This window comes from Sinocyclocheilus rhinocerous, unplaced genomic scaffold (genome assembly GCF_001515625.1).
Source record: "Sinocyclocheilus rhinocerous isolate Xijiao unplaced genomic scaffold, SAMN03320098_v1.1 scaffold226, whole genome shotgun sequence".
NCBI lineage: Eukaryota > Metazoa > Chordata > Actinopteri > Cypriniformes > Cyprinidae > Sinocyclocheilus > Sinocyclocheilus rhinocerous.
In genome coordinates, this window is record NW_015631726.1 from 422989 (window position 1) to 450064 (window position 27076).

At 35.7% G+C, this 27076-nt stretch overlaps 1 protein-coding gene across 2 annotated transcripts in view; it reads left to right on the forward strand.

Moving 5' to 3' along the window:
- Window positions 1-2483: 2483 nt before the first annotated feature.
- Window positions 2484-27076, forward strand: part of map2 (microtubule-associated protein 2) — a 111852-nt gene continuing 87259 nt past the window's right edge. Inside the window, exons 1-2 of one of the 2 annotated variants that reach the window (XM_016554739.1) lie at window positions 2484-2551; window positions 2984-3090. The gene's annotated coding sequence lies outside the window, so the exon portion shown is untranslated. The remainder of the gene's footprint in view (window positions 2552-2983; window positions 3091-27076) is intronic. The other variant, XM_016554737.1, reaches the window with a different exon arrangement.

Below are 27076 nucleotides of genomic sequence, written 5' to 3' on the forward strand. Positions count from 1 at the left end.
AAATCTTAGCAAAAATGAGCAATGTTGCCTTTGCAACTAACTGAAAAAGGTAGAAGTACTAAAATTACTAAAACTAAAACTGAAATAAAAATTAATTAAAGCAACAGAACTATTTTAAAAGCAAAACAATACAATATATATTATATTTATTTAATATAAAATATTAAATTAAATTAAATTAAAACTGAAAACATATTCACAGACACTACTAGTGTTGATAAATCTAAACATAAAAGTGAGACAAATAAAAGTAATGCTGAAATAAAATACAATATTAGAGAAAAAGCAAACTTAAAAAATTATCAATGTTGCTTTGGCAAATAACCAAAATAAAATAAGTTAAAGTATTGACTAAAATTACAGCTTAAAATTAAATAAGAAATACAGCTAAATAGAACCATTTAAAAGCAAAACAAACAAAAAACGTACAATTAAAATTAAACCTAAAAATATATATATATTCACACACACACACACGTTGTTAAAACTCAATATACAATGTTGAAAATGTTTGAAATTAAACAAAATATATAAAAACAAAAAAAATGAAAACTGAAAGTATACAATCTAATTCAAAATAATAATAAATATTAGTATTTTATTATTAATTTTATAGTATATAAATAATACTAAAATTACACTGCACTCTAAATCTAACATTTTTGGACATTTGTTCAAGCCACATAATTTATAGCACCAATATACTGAGAGTGTCAATATATAGAAAATATACAAATAGAAAATATTTGATAGCAGATAAACAATTTTCCCCCTATATTTTAATTACTTTTGGTTGGCAATAGTAGTGATTGTTGTAATTGAAGGGTTCATTCTCTTGAGAGTTTTCTGTCTGCACACTGATCTGTCAGAAACGGTTGATATAACTGGACTCCTGACTGCTGTGGGAGAGAGATGACAGAAATCATACACTAACTCTCCTCAATCAAATACTAATGCACGCCCAAGTCTCACCCCTATTTGCCTGTCTTGGAAGCAGGGCTGTCTCCATAGTGATAAGGGCTCTTGATGCGCACTGGGCCTTCATTCAGCTTTTCTAATTTAAGGAAGTGAAGAGGATGGAAGAGCGTCTCGTTTCTTTGAGTGTCTCTCTCACTTTGCCTCCACTATATTTTTGTCTCTATGACAACATGACTCAAACAATATCTTTTTAATTTCGATTTGTAACACTGGCAAGTTTCTGAGGTTTGAAGGGCGGCGTTTGTTTACTTAGCTGGAAAAGAAAACCCATTGTGACTATCAACTAAAACGTACATTGGCGTAAACATGTCAGGCGTTTTAACTGGCCTCTCGAGGTTCATTCATAATTTATAGGTCTCTAATTTTCGCTCGGAGATGAATGTGGTTACATTGAGTGTGAGATTCTGTTGCCTGACATTTGAGACATGTAGTTAAGTGAGGGTGTGTTACATGCTTCTAAACCTACCAAGGGTTTGCCTTTGTCCAATTTAAGATCACACATTTAGTACTTAAAGGGATACACTACACCAAAAAATGAAAATTGTATTTATATATATTTTATACACTACATAAATATACACTAAAAGTGTGGAGGCGGTAACATTTGTTTCTGCATTTTTTTTTCTTTTTTTTTTTTTTGTTAAATAAAATGATATTAAAATCATTGCTGATCTGGAGCTCAAGAAACATTTCATATTATATAAAATGTTAAAAACAGTTGTGCTGTTTAATATTTTTGTGGAAATCTTGATACATTAGTTTTCAGGATTTTTGATTAATTAAGAGTTCAAAACAGCAGCATTTATTTGATTTTTTTGTAACATTATAGATGTCTTTACTGTCACTTTTGATAAATGTAATGCATCCTTGCTGAATAAAAGTACCAAGCGGTAACATTTGTTTCTGCATTTTTTTTTCTTTTTTTTTTTTTTGTTAAATAAAATGATATTAAAATCATTGCTGATCTGGAGCTCAAGAAACATTTCATATTATATAAAATGTTAAAAACAGTTGTGCTGTTTAATATTTTTGTGGAAATCTTGATGCATTAGTTTTCAGGATTTTTGATTAATTAAGAGTTCAAAACAGCAGCATTTATTTGATTTTTTTGTAACATTATAGATGTCTTTACTGTCACTTTTGATAAATGTAATGCATCCTTGCTGAATAAAAGTACCAATTTCTTTAAAAAAAAACTTACATAAATATTCTACATATATACGTTTTAAATTTTCATTATTGCACATTCAAACATAATTGTTATTGAAATTAATTAATATATATGTAATAAATATATACAATATAATTTTACTTAATTATATAATGATGCTTTTTGAAGAATGTTGCAATATTTTAACACCTAATTCAGCGTTGTTATTTTGCCTCGATAAATTGTATATAGTTTTTCTCTGGACGCGCAACATACTGCAGCAGTTACATTGGCACGTCCACACTGTGATTTACGGTAATTATTCAGTAGTGGGCGGAGTTACACGGCAGTGGGCGGCTCTTCACCACCGGCGCTCACTGCGCTCCGAGAGAAAGCCTGCAGCGGACGCAACACGCCGAACAGGTAAACAGCTATATTTCATTATTTACAGAAAGCCATAATATCGAGTTTAAACGGTCAGCACGATTTGCATATGTATTTGTACATATTCTCTGAAGTTCTCTGACACGCTGCTATTTCAATTCCTCTAATCCGCGTTTTTGAAGATGTTAATGGGACAGATAATCCTTATTGCTTGAGAAGGGACGCATTGTTCCATTCAGTGCAATGGTGCTGATATAGACTGTAGGCTACTTCAGGTTGCTAGATTATATATAACAGTCATTATTTCCTTTAGATACGATGCTTAACTTTTGAGAATGTGTACCAACTTCACGTCATCTGTTTAAAAATGCTCCTTTGTACTGAAATCTATTGATTTCATCTCACAGTTTTAGTCTTTATCTTTAAGGGTGTGTATTCTTAATAAAACTAATCTGATCTGCATATGAAAAGGAGGAGACCTGGTCAAAGACATGATTTGGTTTTGTCGCAGAAGAGATTTTGCAGTCCAGCAGAGATGGTGCTGAAACAACAGCTACCCAGTATTAAGCACCGCTGAGGTATTCTGCACCAAAACATCCTTTTATTTTATCAGTACTGATTTTGATGTCCTATTTTTTTTATGTATACATCTCTACTGAATTGTCATATATATGGTTGTGGTTACCTTTGATCAGTGTGTTTTAAACACCTGCCATCAATTGCTATGCTGAGAAAGATCAGAATCAGTTCATGCTTTGCACACCATCGCCTTGAGACTATATAAAAGACTCCATCAGTGATGATGATGCTTTTTCTGATAAGACACGATGCATTCCTGCATTGGCAGTCTGCCGGCTCACGCTTATTCAGGAAAACAGAGCTGTGAGGTTTAATGCAGCGCCCTGCCTGTACTGGATGACTGATAGCTGCGCAGTCCCTGTGTCCCTATATGTGTGAGCCATATATCTCAAGTCCATCGGCATTCAAGTGTTAGCGTGTCTAAATGCTGCACCACTGGTCAGACGCTTTGACCATCTGCTAGTAGACTGCCCTCTTCGTCAAATACAACAGATGTTCAAAAGGAGACAAAAAGTTGGACCCTGCATTCACACACACATACCTTGGTGAGGACTTTCCATTGACTTCTGTTGCTTTTATACTGAATGAATTATATCTTCTGTTCATAAAATGAAACATAACCCTCAACTTTTTGCATGTTTAGGATTTCATTATGATGGTATTTTGTACGTTTAGTAAGTAATTTCTTTGTTGAGATGCTTATTGGTTCCCATAATTTTCATGTTTTATTCATTTAGGCAAAACAGGACCTAAATGACCCACACAAACAATTTTTTAAAATTAAATTTTAACAATTTTAAAACAGCATATTTCTTAGTCTATAACAGTGATTCCCACCCAATGATACATGTACTGCAGTTCACCCAAAAATGAAAGTCATCATTTGCTCACCCTCATGTCATTCGTTCTAATCCTGTATGACAAATTTGGATATTTTGGAGAGAAAAAAAAAATCTATACAGTAAAATTGAAAGGGTCATAATGTTGTTTGGAATGTATTTCAAATAACTTTTTTATGTTTTGCAGAAGAAAGAAAGTAATGCAGGTTTGGCACGACATGAAAGTTAGTATATTATTATGATAATTGATGACACCATTTTTGACTATCCCTTTAAGCAGGTATCAGGGGGTCTTTATTTTACCTATTAAACCTGTAAAAACTGGAAAAATCTATTAAAATAATCAGGGTCGGACTGGGGCTAAAAAGTGGCCCTGGACTTTTTGGCACAGAGCGGCCCATGCATCACACCATAAACCCACCAGCTTATTAGAGCAATTTTTAACACCACTTACTAACATAAAGATATAACACAATACAGAAATAAAAATTATAATTAACATTAATGAATGACTGGCATACCTTACATTATAATTTGTCTTTCCTGGTGTATATGACAAATTGTAAATAATTTTGAAGAATTTTTACGTCACTTTTAGAGGGACAGTCACTAAAATATCACTAACTAATATCACTAAAGTTAAATGCCTATAATATCAGTCCATATGACACAATGCCCTGCTCTAGAGAATGTAGTGCAGAATGTGGACTGTTTTAATGGTGCCTTGCAATTGCTTGACATCTCCTGTCATTTAGAATAGAGTTCCAGTTGTGGAAAAGAGTATAAAAACATTTATTCATACATACACAAAACATACAAGAAACATTTCTGATTATTATCAATGTTGAACACAGTTGTGCTGCCCAATATTTTTTGTGGAAAATGTGATACATTACCATTTAGTCTGGAGTAAGATTTAAAAACAACAAATTAATTCATACTTTTATTCAACAAGGTTGCATTAAATTGATTTAAACATTTTTAACTTTTCCCATTCATTTTCAATGTGAAGAAAAACGGTAATTTTTTTTACACACCTTTAGAACAACCAAATCAAGTCCAGATTTTTTGTGTGTTTTTAGATAGATTATCTAGGAAAAGTCACATGCCCCTGAGATGAAGGGAACATTTTTAAAAAATGAAGGAAAAGTCCAGTGGGGTCATCTGGACCCCAAGGAGAGCTTAAGGGTTAAAATAATAAAAGTAATACTAAATTATATCCATGTTATATCCAGTGAGAGTTCTTGTTGATGAAGTTGTCCTTGAGCTGTACTGTTGGGGTTATGGGGGTACACTGAGCATACAAAACAAGTTGTGTACTGTGCAAACAAAGGAATCCCAATTACATTATTACAACCTTTGTTCAAACAATTGCTTCACCTCCACTTCAGTGAGTGTTGTGATTACATTAACATTTTAAAGAGAATGGTCTTTGTCCTTGTCTGGCCATTTTCTGCTTATCCTGGCTCAAAGAGCACCTTTGTATGACAGCCAGTCGTAATGGAGTGGTTGTTGTGCTCTAAATTTAACGGTTTTGAACACGGCAAAGGGCTGGATATTGGAGCACTATTCGGTTTCAAACCTTCTTGTAAGTGAATTATGTAAAAAGCACTATCTGTGTTATTCAGAAGGGAGATTGAGTCATATATTTGGCCTGATTGTATTTGCATAGTATGATGTTGCGATCATTGATTTCCATTGGCCGTGAACACTCTGAAGATGCAGGTATGCATAACGCATCTCTAATGAAATGGTAGCGAGGCACTAATCCCAGCACCTCATGCACTCTGAATCAATGAGGCTGTAGGGTCTCGAACATTCCCTGAGTCAGGCGGACACGCTCTGCTCAGGTCCTGACATGACGAGTCCTCGGGGAGCCCTACATGACTGCGTCTCCAATCTACTGTTGAATTTAGAGGAATCTGCTTGCAACTGTGTATGGTGATACTCGTACAAAGGATGATACCATTCAAAATGTTGTGTTAAGTGAAAGTGGGAAACTAATAGAAAAGCCTTAAATAATGTGCAACAGTGCATGTACACTTATTCACTGTGCTTTTAATTTCTCCCATCTTTGTATTTTAAGTCTTCGTTAAAGAGTTATAAGCCATGAACCTATGGAAGCCCACTTCTGCCACTGAATAAAAGATAAAAAAAGGTAATTGCGACATGTTTTCTCACAATTCTGATTTTTTTCTCGCAATTGCGAGTTTACATCTCAGAATTGCGTCATATAAACTCACAATTCTGACTTTTTCTCAGAATTGTGAGATATAAACTCACAATGGCGAGTTATAAAGTCAGAATTGCGAGATATAAAGTCAAAATTGCGAGATATAAAGTTAGAATTGCAGGATATAAACTCGCAATTGCTAGAAATAAAGTCAGAATTGCGGGATATAAACTCGCAATTCTGGCTTTTTTTTTATCGCAATTGTGAGTTTGTATCTCGCAATTCAGACTTTTTTCTCAGAATTGCGAGCTATGAAGTCCAGTTCTAAGGAGAAAAAAAGACAGATATGTTCTTAGAATTGTTTTAAAAAAGAAAAGTTTATATCTCGCAATTCTGACTTCATTTCTCACAATTGCGAGGTTACATCTCACAATTCTGAGAAAAAGTCCGAATTGCGAGTTTGTATCAGGCAATTGTGAGATGTAAACTCACAATTGTGAAAAAAAGTCAGAATTGCGAGATGTAAACTCACAATTGTTAGGAAAAATGTCAGAATTGTGAGATAAAAAGTCGCAATTACCTTTTTAATTTTTTTATTTGGTGGCGGAAACGGCTTCCATATGAACCAAACCAACCAGTTACAAGGTGAATCACAACATTACAAACTTTATTTTGAAGCAACAAAAGCATTTGAAAATCTGACAAAAAGACAAAGATACAAGATAAAGGTATACATTTGAATGATTTTATAGGAAATATTCTGTAAAAATATTAGGACATATATATCTCTATTTGTGTATGTAAGTCGGACACTCAGTTCTCTAGTTGTTGAAATGGGCTTGGGCTGATTAAAAACTCATAGCAGTCAGCCTCTACACTAGTGATTTTGTGACATTGGTCTTGCAGTGGCTGGCATGTGGTTTTTAACTTGCATTAGCACAGCTTGAAGTTGGTGAAATCATGGGGATTTTGGTTAATTTGCCTTGATTGCTTGCTGCAAATTAGATTAAAACCAAAGCTCTTCCTACTATACTGTTTGAGGTAAGGAAAATGTATTAAATGTTCTTTGGTGTTTTATATAATACACGACTTTCCCAGGTTTAAGAAAGGCATTGTGTCTTTGACAGGTTTGACCTTTGGTACCAAATTAATTGACATGAATTTTGAGCAGGTGCAGGCAGTGTGTGAGAGCACAGTTCATTCGGCTTGTGTAAACGAGCATGCGTATGTTCAGAGGGTAGCAATGGCCTCTCACTGGAGAACTGTTCATGGAAAGTGAGCTGCAGTGCTGTGGACCCCAAAACAATGATCTCACTGTTCTCCCGGTGGACTCCCTAAAAGCAGGTCACCTCTACACCCAATTACAGCAAGCATCTAACCCTTGATAATGCACATTCCACAAATGTAGAATCAGTGTTGCCTCAGCCTACATGTTTGGAATTTTTTTCCATTATAAGGAATTGAATTAAATTGAATTTCATTTGTATTAATCACTCAGCTGTGTATGTATGTGATAACAACAACAACAACAACAATACATATTATTTTAACAAATGATTTAGAAACAATAGTATATTAGCTAATAAAAATATATAATTAATTAGTTAAACTAGTGCATTAGACTAATAAAAATATATAATTAATTAGTTAGACTAGTGCATTAGTCACCTCTACACCCAATTACAGCAAGCATCTAACCCTTGATAATGCACATTCCACAAATGTAGAATCAGTGTTGCCTCAGCCTACATGTTTGGAATTTTTTTCCATTATAAGGAATTTAATTAAATTGAATTTCATTTGTATTAATCACTCAGCTGTGTATGTATGTGATAACAACAACAACAACAACAACAACAACAATACATATTATTTTAACAAATGATTTAGAAACAATAGTATATTAGCTAATAAAAATATATAATTAATTAGTTAAACTAGTGCATTAGACTAATAAAAATATATAATTAATTAGTTAGACTAGTGCATTAGACTAATAAAAATATATAATTAATTAGTTATATTTAAATGCATTAAAACTATATTCATTTATATTATTTATAAGTTATTTATTTATAGTCAATTATCTGTATAGTATCTGTTAATTATATATCACTAATATATAACTAACAGTTATAATTGCATTTAAAGTATATTTATATTTATTTCTTTATACATTATTATTTGGACAGAATATATTATTTATATTCATAAAACACTTATGATTATTATTATTATTATTTTAATGATCACTCAGCACCTACAGTATATTAGCTCAAATTGCTTGACTAATAAAAATTATATGATTTACAGTTAGAATATTCTGAATAGAATATATTTTTTATATTAACAAAACATAATTTATAATAATATATACTGTACATTATATTATAATTCATTTGTTTGATTGTTAATTTATTTATTCAGAAAATGTGAATTGACCTTGTGCTGCTGCTGGATGGAAACATGTCTGCTTTGCTGGGAGTGTCTCAAGTTAGATGTTGTCATTGCGGATTGCCCTAAGCTGTCTAGTGGTCTAATCTGTCTGCCACTGTTTGACTCTGAGCCGCCCATGGGCCCTTCTCGCTCCGTAACCCTCCCCCACAAGCATGGGGCAGAACAAAGGACCGGCGTCTTTCTCTATACCTTGAACCTGCACTGCAGGCAGCTGATGAGGAGGAGGCCGGTTATCAGCAGGAGAACCATCACCCCATCTGATCCATATATCCCTATAATTTCCCCAGGGCTGGAGGGCAGCGTTAGCAATGAAGGTCTTTCACACCCAGTTTATAATCATTTTATGTGTCTGACCTCTAAAGGAGAACATTTCTTTGCAGAGTTGGATATCAGTTTCAGTTTGGGCATGATGAATGTGTTATTGTCATAAAGGCAGATGTTCTCTGTAAGCTAGTCTGCCTGAAAGATAAACGTGTGTCTGGGAGTGTTTTAGTGTGCGCATGTTTCACACGGTTCAATGATGTAATGAGCTGGGCAACTGTAGTGAGTGATTCAGAGATTGGCTGATGTGACAGTGGGCATGAATGTGTTTTAAGGTGCAACATTTACAGTTTTATCAATATGAAAATAGACTGATGATCACAAGCTATGTTTATGGAAGTTCAGGTTCAAGACTAAATGCTCAGAGAAAGGGACATTTAATAGGATAGAGAAATGAACATTCTGTAAACGTTCATGTTTTCCAAAACCTATAGAACATTCTTGCTGTTGTGGAACATAAATGGGATATTTTTGAAGAATATCCTTGCCACTTTTTTTTTAAAATATAATGAACTGGAGCTTTCAAGCTCCAAAAGACAAAAAACACCATAAAACCATAAAATGGTATATAAAATGGTTTATAAAATTCAATTCAATTCAAGTTTATTTGTATAGCGCTTTTCACGATACAAATCGTTGCAAAGTAACTTTACAGCAAATTAAGCTTCAAATTAAGTAATATTTACAAATTAAGTAATATTTAGTGGTAGCTTATCAGTGGTGACTGTCAGTTAATGTACATATGGCAGAAATGTACAGAAAAATCTATTAAAGACGAAATCAAACAGTAATATAGCACTTATAAAAGATCCTTCCCTTGATCTTTTGACATATAAGAGGTCATTGTACTATAACTTATATTGATGCCAATCTGCCAAAACAACAGGTTGTGGAATGTGCCACTCTATGATGTAATAGTGTGGCTAAACCCCGCCTCCGCAGAAGAAGATCAACGCCTGCTTCTACATCACTGACTGCTTAGCCCCGCCCACTGATTCGCGCATGTAGTGTTTACGAGAGAGGCAAACGCAGGTCTACACCGAAACCAAATGATAAAAATGGAATACAAGAAGATGCTTTTATTACAGATCGTTTGAGTTTTTATGTGTTTTTAACCTAAATGACAGCAGCGTCCATCTGTGAAGGATGTAGGCTGTCAAACATACACAACTATTAGCCAATCATAGCTGTGGGCGTTTACGTCTGAGTCTACAATCCGCCACGCCTATTCAAACAGAGCGTTCTGATGAGGGGGGGGGGTCAAAAACAGGACAGAAAATAGCCTATTAATTCTAAATTATGCTGTTTTTGATGCAAAAATATTGATAACATTATAAGTGGACCTCAGAGAACAGTACAACATAAAAAACAAAGGCAGTTCATGACCCAACATCAACTTTTGATTCAAAACAAGGATTTGTTGATAAATTGGATACTGTCACTTCTTTCATCAAAGTAAAGCTATTTAATAAGTTTAAATGATTTGGATATAGTGCTTGAATCACATGAACCACTTTATAATATATTTATGCTGCTTTTTATGTTATTTTTGAGCTTGACAGCATTTACTTTCAATAAGTTGAACTGTCCAGGGTATTCAGTTAAAAATTCATATTTTGTTTCAGATACAGTATTTCCCACTTTAAAAATACCATCAGGATTTTCATATTTTATATGAGAGCACAGCCAGTACAGAGTTGCTATTATAGCACTTTTCACTGCTTCCTTTAAACCTTTCACGTGTCTTGAACTGAACACCAGACCTCTTCATACTGTTAGATGTGTGACCGCACTGTCACTCCAGGTGAAAGATTTGATTTGAGTTAGGTGAGTCAGATACTCATATTGGTTACTGAAGTTTCAGTGAGTGACCCTTGGGTTGTTCTGGGTGATGGTGTTTATTGGCTCTGCTGTAGGCTTTGGAGAGGAAGAGTGAAGCTCTCTGAAGAGATCGAGCTCTGGATGCTTCTGTCTGTTACGTACAGGCAGCATGTAACGCTTATGGCACAGATTTACGTAACTTGTGATAGTGACATACAGCTAATCCATGAACAGACACTCCCCTCCCTGCATAACTGCAGCCTCAATGATCCCTTTCACTGCCAAAGCCTTATGTCATGCAGTGTGTGTGTGTGTGTGTGTGTGTGTGTGTTCCAGACCAGGATCTGCTCCAGAAAACATTTTTAGAGAGACTTCTGAATAAATTAAATAACTGTCATCTTAGAAAAGAGACTTGGGTGGTTGACATTTAAGCAAGACAAGTAAGGAAAATTAATCTAATCAAACAAGAGGTGAAAATGACTTTCTATTTGTCCCATTTTATGCTAATCTTTGAAAATGTAATGTTATTTGACATTTTATAAAACTGTAAAAGGACATATTGAAGGTATCCAGTATATAAAGTGTTATTAAAAAATTTTACACTTTAAAGTAATATCAAAATAATTAATATTTAAGGTATTTTATTTATTTATATGGTATATTTTTGAGTTAATTTTGGCATAGTTATATATCATCTACAGTACACTACTGCTAAAATGCTTTGGGTCAGTAATTTTTTTTTAAAGAATTTGTAATAGGAATGAATAATTTCATTCCGTCAGAATGCATTAAAATGATGGATAATAATAGTAAATGTTTCTTGAGCACCAAATCAGCATATTAGAATGATTTCTAAAAGATAATGCGACGTTGAAGACTTCGAGTAATGGCTCCTAAAAATGTTGCTTTTACATGACAAGAATAAACAGTATTTACAGTATTTTTGATCAAATAAATGTAGCCTCAGTGAGTATAAAAGACTTCTTTCAAAAACATCTTACTGACTCCAAACATTTGAACAGGGGTCCCTAGAATGAATATACTAAAATGTATTTGAAATACATTTATTTCATGCTAAGTATACTACAAATACATTTACATATTTATGTACTTAATAAAAATACCCTGCAATTGCACTTTTAGTATACTAAACTGGTATACTTAAAGTCTGCTAAACTGGAACAACTAATTTTGTACTTAATGCACTTTAATTGTGCAGAAGCAGTGCTAAAGTCCAACTAAAGATGAACTGAAGTATATTTGATTGTGCTAAAGTGGATCTATTGCATCAGGTACACTTTAAATATCTTGCATTTAAAGCCTGATATTGTTCAAAGATCATAAAGTCCTCATCAATAGTGACATTAAAACACATTTTAGGCTTAATATTAAGAAATGTGCATTGTGCACAAGTAGTACTCCAAATAAAGTTTAATTATATATTTTTTTTATCAGTAAGTCTTGAGCGATATGTCAGTACATATACATTTAAACTATACTTAGTATGAAATAATTGCATTTTCAATATATTACTTTTTTTACTAGAGAATATGATGTTAATACAACCAAACATCAAATTTCATGTCAAGATTATTATCGATGATAAAATAGTACAGTGACAACTACCAGTGAAGATTTGTGCTAACTAATAAAACAGTGGAGAAAGAATAAAAACTACATAAACTACATAGATGCAAACAAAAATAATGCAAAAAATATATGAATAGAATATTTTCTGTTAGATTGTCTGATCTCCTATGCCTGACTTTTGAATATCGCTCTATTGTGTCCTAGGAAAACCACCCAATTAGATTTTGTCTGAAGATACAAGTAAAAATTACTTGAAAATCAAAGTAAACTTAAAATACTTAAAATATTTAAAGGGGTCCTATTATGCTTTTTCACTTTTTCAACTTTAGTTAGTCTGTAATGTTGCTGTTTGAGCATAAAAAAATCTGCGAAGTTACAAAGCTGAAAGTCCAATTCAAAAGGAGAGAGAGCCTGTTCTAGTACACCCCCAAAACAAAATCAAGACTTCAAGACAATAGGACTCCTTTAATAATAAAAATAACAACATAATTGTATTAGAGCCTAATGTTGGATATGAATGGAACACAATATTCTTCTGTAATCTCCTCTTATTGGCATTGATAAGGGCTGATAAAGCTGTGTGCATTCTGCATGAAGCTTGTCTGATAACATTGCTCGGTTGTGTTTGTACATTTTTCTCGCCAATGAGTCGGTCAATTGAAGATTTCTTCCTGTTTGACTCCTTTCATTTTGTTTGTGCTATAATGACCTTGTCCAGTTTTTTGTGTTTGTTAATTATCAGCCTCCATTGAACACATTCTTTCCGTTCTGCTGGTCAGCTAGATCTTTTAGCGGCTCACCGAAATGCTCTCAACAGCTATTAGGCATGAAAAGCACAAAACTTTAAATGGAATTTGAAGGAACATAAAACTTTTTCTTCTTTTAATAAAGCCCTTTAACATATAAGCATTAGTGCCATTGGTTAATGGCGCAAACCTCTAATGGTCTGAATGTATGCGTCACCACTGCCACTATTGCCATGGAAACAGTAGTCATGTGACTCCAGGGTAATGAAGACTGTGGAACACACAAAGGAGCCTCTACAAAGATGTGTCCATGTGGAAGTAAACCGTTGAGGTCTGGGCGTTGCAGTACGTTTAGGTCGCTGAAGATGGCCTGGACTTTCGGTTCAAGTACTAGATTGGCCGCTGGGAAATCCTTGCTGCTGAAGTGAAATGGGGTTAAGGCGTAGTATAACTGACAGTTGTGACCCACTGAGAAACTACTCATTTGTAACCCAGAGACTTTGATTTTAATAACTGTCAAGTTTAATTTTGCAGACGTGATTGCGATTCTAGCCCTACCGCACTGGTTTTTCTGTTAACACTATTTACTTTGCATTTAGGGCTGGGAATGTTTTCCAATGCTCAATTACAACTTTTAAAGGAGATCTATTTTGCCCCATTTTTACAGTATAAGTCTCAGGTGTCCCCAGAATGTGTCTGTGAAGTTTCAGCTCAAAATACCCCAGGTTTTGATTATCACGCCTACCGCATTGAAATCATGCATTTTAAACCATATTAGTTTAAACTTCTGATAAACGGTTTTCTGAGCGCACACATTCGAAGCATGTGCACAGAAATCGGCTGTCACATGGCATGTAGTGTTGCTTTCCTCAACGAAAATTATGACTAAATATCGTCGTCAACGAACCTTTATCACGTGACGAAAACGAGATGCAACGTAAATGCTGGTCATGTGACGATGACTATAATTAAATGTATAATGCAATATCGTTGACTAATAAAAACGAGACTAAATGTGGTTTACAAAATAAAAACTATGCTAAAATGTCTCTTCATTTTCGTTGACCAAAACGAGACGAAACGAAATGTTATAACGTTATTTCGTCTCGTTTAGTCGCGTTATTATTATTATTTTGCAGTATTTCTGTTTCCTGTGTCTCGCTTCAGGGGCTGCATCAGGTCACACTGCGCAGACGCAGGCGACGTCACTTTCTCAAGCGCCCACTCGCGGCATTATTTAGAACAGTGTTTCCCAACCGAAGTGCCGCGTCTGTCGAGAGCAGGGGTGCCGTGTAAAAAATCATTTTTTAATATCATGTGAGTACTGGCATTAAAACTGGTACACCGTTGTCGCTTGCAAAAACACAATGGCGGCACTGTGGAAACTTGCAGATTAAGGGGCGGTAATATTACAATAAGATCCCCTTTCTACGTTATGTCATGTGGGGAGCGAATTCTGAGCGGCTCGCTTTTTCACAAACTTGCTGGGAAATCTTACAAAAAAAATGTTGCTGGGTTGTTCTTTTTCACGTTTTCTGGGTTGGTAGATGCACCGGTGACCCGATTATAGCACTTAAACGCGGAAAAAGTCAAATTTTCATGATATGTCACCTTTAAGTTACTTCCTATTAAAATCAAGCTCATATTCTTCATTAATAGGATCAACAACAGTAGCCAGTCATCCTTCAGTGAAAAAATATAGTCAGTCTCAGAAGAAATGCGGTCTCTTGCTGTTTTTGGCAAATAAAGTCGCCACAAATTGGCACTTTATGGCTGTTGTCGTACTAGTGCTGGAAGAAGCAGCTAAAGTCAGATGTTTGGATCTTTGGATGCTTTAAATAAAGAGCACTTTGAGACCTATTATGGAATAAAAAAATTAATGACGCAATAAAATAAATTTATAATGCATGGACAGAGAGGGCAAAAGCTGCAGTATACGGTTGAAATGCATGACTTGTGGCGATATAGATCTGCTATTGACTTTAAATTGTGCAGTATGAGACATAGCCAAAGGGCTGCTTGTAACTTGGCTGTCCAGTCGCCTTTATGTAGCAGCAAGAACTCAATTTCATGAAGCTTTGTTTTATTGCCTTATGACATGCTGAGGTTTTCTGTGCTTCTGAGTAACAATTCCCTGATTAAATTTCAATAATGACTTCTGGTGTTTTGATTACTTTCAAAAACCAATTTTTAAATGAATATTCAGTATGAGTTCAGCTCTGTTGACAGCATCTGTGGTATCAGTACTCATCCCACAATTTGTAAAAAGCAAACAAAAACAGCTTACTGTTTAGTATCGCACTTAAAATATAAATCAGTGGGGTGTCCTGGAGGCTTTAAAAGCAGAAACGTGAAGAACAATATTAAGCACTAATATGAAATCAGCCATACAAAAATGTTTGTTATGATTTGGAAATTTGGAATGGGAGTATTTAGAATTTGTGGATAGTACATGCAGCCTTGGTGAACATAAGAGACTTTAAAATAAAATAAAATAAAATAAAATAATAAAAATAATAATCTCCAGACTTTATAATAGTGGTGTGTGTAGTTCATTGTTTAATAGTTGGTCGCAATGTGACAGTGTCAAATATATATACAGAAAAAAAATATATTCATCCTTTTAAAAGCTACTGAAAATTGGACTTTCACATCACTAACAGCAAGTAACAATGTATTTGTACCAAAAATGTGGCCCGCATAATTAGATAAAGAAGCAGTTTTATCTTTATGAAACATCTAATACACTTCTCACTTCCTCATAAAGCTTCATTATGCCCACAATAGTGATTGTTTCTCAAAGGCAAGAAGAAGAAAGAGATTTAGAAATCTTTCCCCTCTCTTTAATGAAAGAATGCTTTTACTGTGTTGTGCGACAGACATCTGAGAGACTGCAAGACATTTGAGAAGCAGCCATGGCAGGCGTAGGACGTTCCTTGAGCAACTAGTTGATTGTGTGTGGGCTGAAGAAAAGTGTGTGTGTTGGAGGTGAATGTGTGGGCTGAAAGACGTTAATGTGTGTTGCGTCCTCTGTGTGGGTTGTGAATAGGTGCAGGTAGGTAGGTGGAGCCGAGGAGTACAGAGTGACCACAGTGACTCATTTTGCCATTACCCAGAATTCCTCACTTCTTTTTGTCTCCAAACAGTGTGGCCAGAAGGGGTGTCAGAGCTGTGCGGGGAGATGTGACGCCCATGTGTAGGCAGCAGTGTGTGGGCTGCCGCTCTGTAAATGTGTAGTGTTAAAGAGCCAGGCCCGTGAGATCGCGCTCCCCTTATCTGTCAGGGGCGGACCACTCTCAACCGTGCCACAAGCGCAAGGTGGCTCGAGGTTTCTGTGAATCGTGACAGAATTTTCAGTAGAGAATTTCTGACCACAATTTGGCGGCACAAATGCTAGTCAATAACATGTTTCACAAGCTTCCATTCCAAAATGTTTTTAGCTTTATTGCGCCTATGAAGGGGCTGATGTTGAGATTGTAAACTGACTAATGAAGCACTGCTCACGTCTTTTGTGTTTAATTAGGTATGTTAAAGCAATAGTTCAGTCATTGTTATGTTTCTGCAAGTGCCTTAAAATAGTCTATACAAATTTTGCTTTATATTTTACTGAAGCAATTTTTAACAGTTTAGCAGTTTTCGTGAGGTACAGACTGAAATCGATGTTGTTGAGAACCATTAAGACTTGGATCATTTAGGAACTTGTGAATTGGATTAGTGAACAATTCGTTTTTTGAGGCGGTTCTTTTCTGTGAACCAGTTGATTTGATTCACAGATCAAACTGAGTGATTCATTCATGAATCAGAGTTTGACTTACTGACTCAATCATTCATTCTCAGCAGTTTTTGAGTTATCAGCTCACTGTTATAAGCACTGAATAAACTTAAATGTTAGTCCATTCTTCACACAAAGCTATCATATGGCATTCTGTCCATAATTTTATCATCTATCAGGCAAAAATAAGTCTGATCATTCTGAAAATTGAAGATCCATGCTGATTTACACTGCTGAGATCACATCTGTGGAGTGATTAAGTTATATACTATTGTTCACTACTGTTTGAGGTTGGTAAGATTTTTAATGTCTCTTTTGCTCACCGAAACTGCAGTTATTTGATAAAAAAATACAGTAAAAACAGTAATATTGTGAAATTATTGCCATTACTACAGTCTTCAGTGTCACATAATCTTTAAGAATCATTCTAATATATTGATGTAGTGCTCAAGAAATTATTGTCAGTGTTGAGAACAGTTGTGCTGCTTAATATTTTTTGGAAAATTATGCATTTTTTCATGATATTTTGATGAATAGAAAGTTCAAAAGAGCAGCATTTATCTGAAATGGGAATCTTTCATAACATTATAAGTGTAATTTTTGATCAATTTAATGCATTCTTGCTGAATAAAAGTATTATTTTATTTGAAAAAAAAAAAAAACACACAAAACTTTTGAACAGTATTGTATATAAAATCACAAAGCGGAAAAGGCTTTGAGCAAGGGAGTTCCCATGTTGCAGTCCAGACTCATTGAGTCATGAGAATTGTGTTATTAAAAATGGCATGTCTCTTTGTATATACACTGTGCTCATTTCCACATTAAACATGAATTGTGTCCCAAAATTGTATTTCTTTTCTCATCATGTTTATAGGATCCAGCTACCTTCATACATCATCTGTCTTCTTCCATCCAGCTCTGTGAACAATCCAAGCAAATCAAAGCTTTGAGCTTCAAAGGTCTCTGTAAACTCCATTACAAGTCACTGATCATGATCAGTGTGATCTTTTTACTGTCATCTCCATTTTGTTAAGAACTTAAAGAGATAGTTCACATAAAAATGAAAACTTAAAGAACCTCATGTTGTTCCAATCCTGAACCTAATGACTTAAATTTCATGTTTTGGGTGAACTATCCCTTTGAACGATTTAAAAATACCAGACTGATGTCATTATTTGTTTTATCATTCAGACCATTTTTGTTCTGGATCCACTGAAAAGATCAAACATAACACAATTATTTGTTTACAAATCTCTAATTTTCTCATGAATTTGTGAAAGAGAGCTATATATGGCTATATACGGTGTCAACATTTCCAATAAATAACTGCTTCAATTCTGTTCTTTTTTTCACCCAAAGCTATCGTATGACTTCAGAAGGCTTGGAATATAGTACACAAGTTATATGGATCACGTTTATGATTATTTTATGGTTCTTTTATTTTCTTTCTGTGGGTCTGGAGGAACAATACAGAGCTATGCTCATGTTTTCACCGCCTGATGTTGGTACTGGAATAACATAATGAGAAATGACAAAAAATGTCTAGACTGACTTATTTTGCACTCTAGTGTTTTTGTTCTCACATAACTTCCTATATTGAAAATAGAAGCGGCTTTGTGTTTTTTTATTTGCGGTGTCAGTGCTCTGTTGTGCTTATCCAAGGCACATGTTTCTTGAAGCATCTCTAGCTGTCGGTCCAAACGCCGAAGGAAGGAGAAGCCCTGAGAAAAACGTGTTTGCAATCTCCCAAGTCCTATATTTAACAGCTGCTGACAGGCCATGAAAGTCTTTGAAATGAACTTGATTCAGGATCAAATGGATCAGTATATGCTGGCGTGTTTGTATATGTACTGTACGTTTCCCCTCTGAACTTAAGTCGTCCGTAGTTTCTCCTCACACATAGCTTTGATTGTGTGGTTTCTGTGGAAAGTAGTTGCTGGACCAATCAGAGCTGCTGTGAGGTCTCAGTGGATTACATACATCTAAAACCCCACAAAGAGAAGACAGGAATATGAAATGTCCCAGAGAGTTGGTTCTTTGTGGCTCTCTAAAGAAAGAAAGAGCTGGCCTGGAAAAGACAAATGGGTCTGGAGTGACCTAAAGAAATGAAGTGAAAGCACAGATTAGTTGTGTTTACCTCAGAGATAAGCTGCGTTCCTATCTATTTATGAATAGACTTGAGAAGTGTTTCATCTGGTATGTGATGCTTAAATAGAGGGAATCGTTACGGCTTTCATGCTTCTACATGAAACCTTTCAAACAAAATCTGCAGAGGAACAGTCTATAATTGGACAAAGAAACAGATATATAAAAACACCACTGAAAAGATCCAGCATACTGCAGACAGTGTTTAAATTGTGACAGTTTCTTTTAATCTTAAAGGAACAGTTCACAGTAACATGAAAATAATTACCGTCCAGAACCAAAATATCCTGCATCTGTATTTGACCAAAAATTGTGTAAAAAAGATCAGCACAGTTATTGTCCTATAATTCCTTTGTGGTCCACAGAAGAAAGAAATGTTTTGGAAGAACATGAGAGTGAGTGAAACTAACAGAGCCAAACACATAAACACAGTTTTTTAACCCAATTTTTTGGTGTTTCCAACAATTGTGCTCTTTCTGTGGGACATCTTGCTTTAAAGCTTTAAAGCATAAAATCCTTTGAAAGGTCTGAAAACTAGCCTGTTTACATTTTGCACTGGTAAAGACATTGTTCATCTGGAGTCACCGCTGCGTGCTCTGCTTGGTTTCCTGGCTGTGGTTATTGACATGTGCATCCCAGAGGTTTGGAGTTTGACTGCCATGAAAGAGAGTCCTTTTCTTGGAAAGAATGGATCTCTCTCAGTGGAGCGCGTATTAAACTGGCCCTGGGGTCAGCGGGAGCTGTGACCTATTGACCTGTTTGGCTCATGCATGCTACCAGAAGGAAGTGTCAGGTAATGGCCCCTTTCCTGTCTCCTGAGACTGTGTTAAAGCAAGAGTGTAAATAGTTTTTTAAAAATTGTTTTCTATTTATAGTTCTACTCTATGTTAAATATGATCATTCTAACACAGTTCATAATGATCACCTCTGTAGAAAGTAGTCTCCATCAGGGTGAAGAGAGAGGTCGGAATCTCTTGAGGTATATGAACGCAGGTGATTAACGACCAAAGATATGAAAATTGCTTCAGACCAAAGCACCACAGAGGTAATTAGCAGTAATACTATTGTGAATTTTTAATGACCGCGCCATGCTGTTCCTTACAAATGGGCACACAGGAACCATAGACAAAAAATGACTCTGGTTTTCTATGCAAATATCAAGGGAGGGCCTCAAAAGATACATTAACATTTGTCTCAGGGTTGTGCAAAATTTGAAATCAAAGAATTAGTTCATTTTTAATTCATTTTGATTCCTTTGTCAAAGAATTAGTTAATTTTTAATTCACTTTATCCCCTTTCGTTGTCATTTTGAATCAAATTTATAACTAAATATATAAATACACCCACCCACCCATCCATCCATCCATCCATCCAACCAGGCTGTCTACTTTGTATAAAAAATAAAAAGAATTAATTTTTAATTCCACTTCCTTTCGTTTAAATTTGAATCACAGTTTTACAGTTAGTTTCAGCTCAACTCAATTGGAATTCAAAAGCCATTCTCAATAGAATTCCGAATGGCACACAACCCTGGCAGGCTGATATGCCCTTTCCATAAGATGCAGGCAGTACACAAATCACTGTGGACTGTGAAATCGAAGCCGATTTAATATACAGGATTTGTGTAATAGCAATGGCTGCAACAGTATATTTATCCATCCTCGGAGAGGCAAAGCATCAAAGCGAGTCATCTGAGGGACATTCAGAGCCCAGGAGAAACTACTGCCGGCGGTTTTTGTTTCCATCCGCTCTCTTGAAGGTCTTCCTAATGCTATTATTTGTCGCCATGGAGACTGACTCTCTGAGTGTTGCCCTGGTAACAGTTCTGGTTGCCAGCCACCCACTGCTTGGAGCAGAAGAGCATTTGCACAACCCGGTTTGCTCAGTATTTAGGAAAGGGTTAGTCAGCAGCTTAGCTGGCCAAAACAAATAGCCCAACGTGTTCGTTTGTAAAAAAAAAAAAAGGAACAAGATCTCAACATCGTATTATTTTGCTTGGATATTATTGGTTTAATTTGAGGACACAACTCATTACTTCTCATTGCTCATTGCAGTTAGTTATTATCATGCTGGAAGGCTTCGCATTGTTCTGCAGTCACTTATTTCTCCAAAGACATCACTTTTAATGAATAGCCTAAGTGAAATTAAATGAGGATGGCTGTAGGCAGGTGATGAATTTTAGCGGTTTAGCGTCTGGTGCTGGTGTGTAAATGATATCCCAGCTGGGTCTGAAGAGAAGATGTGGTAAGCGCGGGCCGCCTGTGGAGAGCAGCACTCGCCGCATGGATTGGAGGAAGTCATGTGTAATTTGGATGGCTATGTATACATCCTGTGCCTTGTTTTAGCTGTCGGGAAGCTGCTGTCAGTGGTCTCTTTGCAGATGAGGTGCAGATCCACTCTGTCCTCTCGTGTAAAAGGACATGAACTTCTTAGTGGGACGTCTGTTAGTTAACCCAAAATGGAAATTCTTTCTGCATACTAGACTACATAAATTTTGGCGACCAAAACCACAGACTTCATTGGTTGCGATGGGCTGCAACAAACAGTTATTTTGATAATCGATTAATCTAATGATTATTAGAACTATTAATTGACTAATCGTTGATTATTTCACAGATTTATCAGTAGGGTTTGATAGATTATTCAGCTTTTGCGACTAGTTAAAATATTGAGTTACATACATATTCTATATAGAGCTGCTAAATAACAAGTTGTAATTCTAACTGAAAGCGACACTGACACTGTTTTTATGTTTGATACTGTAAAGCTGCTTAAAATAATCTATTGCATAAAGCGCTATATAAATAAACATGACGTGTCTTTACTGGATTGCCCATTGCAGATCCGATACTTTCTTAACTGCTGTTTTCTCACCGCTGTCATTTTAGTTGTGTGTTTATTTTATTATTGAGAGGAAAGCATGCCGTTTTCAGCAGCGTCAGGATGTTTGCTAACAGTAAACCGCTGCTTGTGTGAATCAAACTTCTTTTTACTCCTGACTTATGAATGCGAAATAACTTCGCCGTGAGCCTTCACTCGTGACAGTATTTTTTGTTTTATTTTTGGAAAACTTTTGTACACTACTGTTTCGGCTTTGTTTGCACTTCTTATTGTGTCTTATTCTTTTGGATTGCAGGGAGGGCTGAATAACAGTCTTGCGTTACAGCGTCATACTGGTCAAACTGTGTTATTGTAGGTCCTTACATTAGGTCATATGGGATCAAACAAATATTTGACAAAAATATTTGTCAACAATTTTTTATTGTCACATTGTTGATTATGTCGACTAATCGTTTCAGCCCTAGATCCCACATGTCGTGGCCATACACAATGAAGCCATTTAATGCATGCATTGATCAATGTTTTGAATCGATCATGATTCTTTAGAGCCATGTGGATTAATTTTCCAACCTTTCTTTCCTTTTTGAAGCCCAGTGACTTCATTGTATGGACATTAAATAGCAGAAACATTCTTCATAATATATTTTGTGTTCCCCAGATATAGAACCCCATATGAGTTTGCAAACTTTGCCTTTGTTTAGTTTGCAACTCACCAAAGCATTATGTAGTCCTGATAGTGTCACCTCACTGAGTAATTCATATTGTGAGATGTGTTCGAGGAATGTTTAGACAAATGCTAATGATCTCCCAAGATGAAGCATCATTGACTGCCTCCTTGTTAGCAAGAGGAGACTTCATTAGCTTGGCAGGCTGTAATTGCTCGGCTTGTTTATGCCATAGCTTGAAAAAAACGACGAAGTATCTGTCTACTCTTTAATGTCACACACCCAACACCACTATGGCTTTGAGGTTTTTCCCAGCCCCTCCTATTGGCCTGGGTAATGCTCAGTGGTTCACAGACCCTTGTTCAGCAGTGATTGCAGAAGCAGAGCTTCATCACAGCAATGTGGTAATGTTTAGGTTCTTTCTACGAGCAAGCGGCAGTTCAATACCCCTGTGAATGGTCTGGATTCAAGAGAAGCACAATTGGAGAGAAGTTCTGAAGTTGCGTGAGAGTGAAGTGATTCATCCTGGCAGACAGAAACCCCCCTCCTACGAGTCCGTCAGAATCTCGTTCACACGCTTGTTTATGTGAGTGCAGTATTTACAGTATGCATCATTAATCTAATTGTTTGTCAGGATCCGTCATTTATATCTATTAATTAGCTCTTAAATAAATAATTCAGACATGGATCATTGCTAATGAAGGTACTTGTGGATCCAAAGTATTAGGTTTCCCTGGGAGGGTCCTGTAGCATCTAAATTCATGATACTGGATCATGTGGTTGCCTTCTCCAGGGCCTGAATTAGAACAATATTACGTTGAAATTACATTCATGTAAACGGTACATGAGAACCTCTAAAAACTTGACCTTTGGGTTCTCAGCCATTATGAAAAATACCTCGGTACACAATTCTACTTTAGTCTATTTACCTTTATGTTCACACAGTAGCTGAGGTTGCAGACTTATTTGTTGCACTTTTTATTAAATGCTTTCTCTATGGAAGTACACTACTGTTCAAAAGTTTAAGGTTGGTATATTAAGTTTAAAAAATGTTCTTTAAAAAAGTATTTTAAGTCTCTAAGGCTGCACATATCTGATAAAAAAATACTTAAATATTAAAAATGCTTTTATTCAGTGTTCAGTGTCACATGGTCCTTCAGAAATCATTCTAATATCACCCCCCCATAATTATTTATATATTTATTGCATGCTGTGTGAATTCCTTGCTTTTTTCCATGCCTCATCTAGTTTAGCTGCTGTAACACCTGAATTTCCCTTAGTATAATGAATGAAATGATCACTTTAGAAGAGTCAGCAGTATAGTCAATTTCATTTCAGTTGCATTGTGGAAACTGATTTCATGTGTTTTCATCACCTCTCCAGATCTACAGCTGGAGTCTGGGACTTCCTCTGTCAGGAGTGAGCTATGGCTAGTAAAATCCCCTCTCCCTGTTTGTGTGTCTGGGGCCGTTACGATAATGATCTCATGGGGCTTTTTTTTCTTTTTTGGGCATGTGAAAGTGGGGATGATTTACAATTGGGGAGGAATCCTTAAACACATTCACAGACTGCTGATCAGTGCTTTTTGCTGGTCTATTCCATGGAGCCTTTACAGCTGGTCTAAACCTGTCTCATGTAACGTAATGATTTTCTTCCTGAGTTGATGGTATGTTGACAAATTAGCTGATAACTGATTACCATTGCATTGTTAGTGTCAAACAGCAGATATGTGATTAAACTTAGTCATGACAGAAGGTTGAGGTATAGACAGAAAACTGGACAACAGCAAAACTGGTTAAAAAAAACTGGTTCTGTTTCATTTTTCCCAGCATAAGGATACCATCAAGTTGAACTTTAACCTTTACTTATTTAGAAATGCCTCATGCTGTTATTGTCCTCGTCTGCCATCTTAACTAATTCTGTTCTCAGTGTCGCTCTTCCTTTCTTCTTGTGCCTTTTTCAGTCACGTCTTTCTGAATCCACCCCCTCTCTTGTAATTCTTTAACAGCCTACTTCTCATTCTCGGTGGGGGAGTCCATATGTGAGAAGGATATGAGAGGAGCTGGGGGTAGAAGCCCATTTAGTAGTGAAGCATGGCTGTTTACGAGAGGAAAACAGACCCTGCTGAAAGGACCCTTGTCTACTGCAGTGTGTGTGTGTGCATATGGGGATGTGGCTCTTAAACCATTGCAAACAATTTCATATACTCCTATAAACACTCATGAATTAATTGCTGTAGTGAAAATCTTTGTAGAGCAATTAAATACTGTGATTTGGCCATCTGGTGTCCGGTATCTGTGTGTTCTTTTGGATTGGAGCTGGGGGACAGCAGCTGGGTCGGGGTCACATTTCCTGCTTTGTGATTGAGGGTCCTTCAGTATAAAACTTACATCACATAGACAAAAAAAGCCCAAAATTGTCTCCCGAAAAAAGGAAGATATTTCCCAATCTGGTATGATTTGGTGGCCATTATCTGGTGCAAACTGGCAGACCATCTTATACCAGCTGGTCATACCAATGTAAAGTGGTCAGGCTGGTTTTTGTAACTAATGACCAGCTTGAAGTAGCTTGCGACCATCTTAGACCAGCTAGAAATTACATACCCTATCATATTCCAGTTATAAATTTGAGATGGATTTTCCAATAGGGAAAAAATCTTAAATGTGCAATTTACTAGGCTATTTCCAGCCAGGCTGTGAACTTGCAATTTTCCCACCAAGGAAAGGGGTGAGATTATTCTCAATCTGATGCCTAGGAATGTCCTTGGAGTGAAGCATTGGCAATCTGGTGAGTTGAAAAGACAAGTTTTGTTTGCAAACAGTAAGTGCGAAAGATGAGTCAAGTAAATATTGCAGTGGCATTAGACTGCTAAGTGCTGGGAAGACACCTTCATTATGGATGCAGTTTGCAGAGATGAAGGACTTTGCCTGTGGTGTGTCTTTGAAGTACTCCAGGTTCCTCAAGAGAAGAGGGCAGATCTTTTTGCATCTCTGAATGAATGTGAATGGGAGCAAAGAAAGTGAAAGAGAAAAATGTGAAAGATAAATTGCACAGGAAAGAGTCGGACAGCAGCACCCAGGACAGAGAGATGATCAGTTTACAGCTTTATGCCAAATGCTTTGTTTACTTTGTGTTGAAGAAGTAAGACATAGCTGTATCTCTCTGTACTCTCTTTCTCTCACACACTCTCAGATGTATCCTTAAAGAACTCTGTGTAACTTTGAGAAAAACTTTGTTCCAAAAAGTGAGCTGCCTGCCTAGACAGCATTCTAAGTGAAAGCTGTTTCAAAAGGCTGGCAACTACTATTATACTTGCATTGCAAAAATCATATTCTTATTCCTTCAAAGTACTTTTGTCTTCTTTTCCAGTTTAAGTATCTAAAAATAGTGGAAACAATAGATGAAATTATTTGAGAAGTAACACCATATGATATTTAATTTGAGTGTATTTTGTCTTACTGTGCTGACAGATTCTTTTACTTGTTTTAAGTATAAACAAGTTAAAAAACGATTGAAAGAATCTGCCAGAGCAGTAAGATAAAATACACTTACTGTATATTCAAGATGCAGTCAATAAAAACAAGTCTTATGGCATGTTGCTTCTCAAGTAAATTTCAAGGATTTTTACTAAGCAAAAGTAAAAAAAAGACTATATTAATTTTTTTCAGTGTGCCTTCTAAAATACCATGATTTGAAGGCAGTTTTTAAGGCAGCATCACGTGTGTCATTTGCAGATAATGATATCCCAGAATGCGTTGCTACGAGTTTAGTTGAAAATGTTTCCAAGATAGATATGCAGACTATAAATATATATATATTGTAATGTTAGACATCATCTTCTTAAACAGAGCATTTATTATTATTTATGTCACCATTATAAAGCAATTCTACTCGAATGCCTTAGCTAATGGTCTCAGGAGAAAACCTCTCGTCTGAAAAACACAGCTTAAACCATTCAAAGCTAGTTAACTGTTCTTGACCAAGCTGAGACCCATTTATCCAATCTTAAAGGGATAGTTCACCCAAAAAAGACAATTCTATCATCATTTACTCATGTCATTCCAAACCACAGATTACAAATTCCAAAGATATTTAGAGAAATGTCTCAGTGTTTTTGTTTTTTGGTTTATTTACTCACATTCTTCAAAATATCTTCCTTTATGCTCCACAGAAGAAAGGTAGTCACACAGGTTTGGAACAACATGAAGGCGAGTAAATGATGAGTTTTCATTCTTGGATGAACTATCCTTTTAAATGTTTATTTCAGTACAGTTATATCAGAACTTTTTCATGCATGCTGTCTATACACATTTTCATCTATATTATATCAAGTTTTACTCAGCTTTCCTGTTCTTTTCAATTCAAGCTTAAAGGGTTAGTTCACCCAAAAATGAAAATTACCCCATGAATTACTCACCCTCAAGGCATCCTAGGTGTATATGACTTTCTTCTTTCAGACGAATCCAATCGGAGTTATATTAAAAATTGTCTTTGATCTTCCAAGCTGTTTAATGGCAGTCAGCGGGTGTTGCAGTGCTTCAGTCCAAAATAAGTGAAATAAAGCGCATCCATCCATAATAAAAAGTGCCTCACACGGCTCCGGAGGGTGAACAAA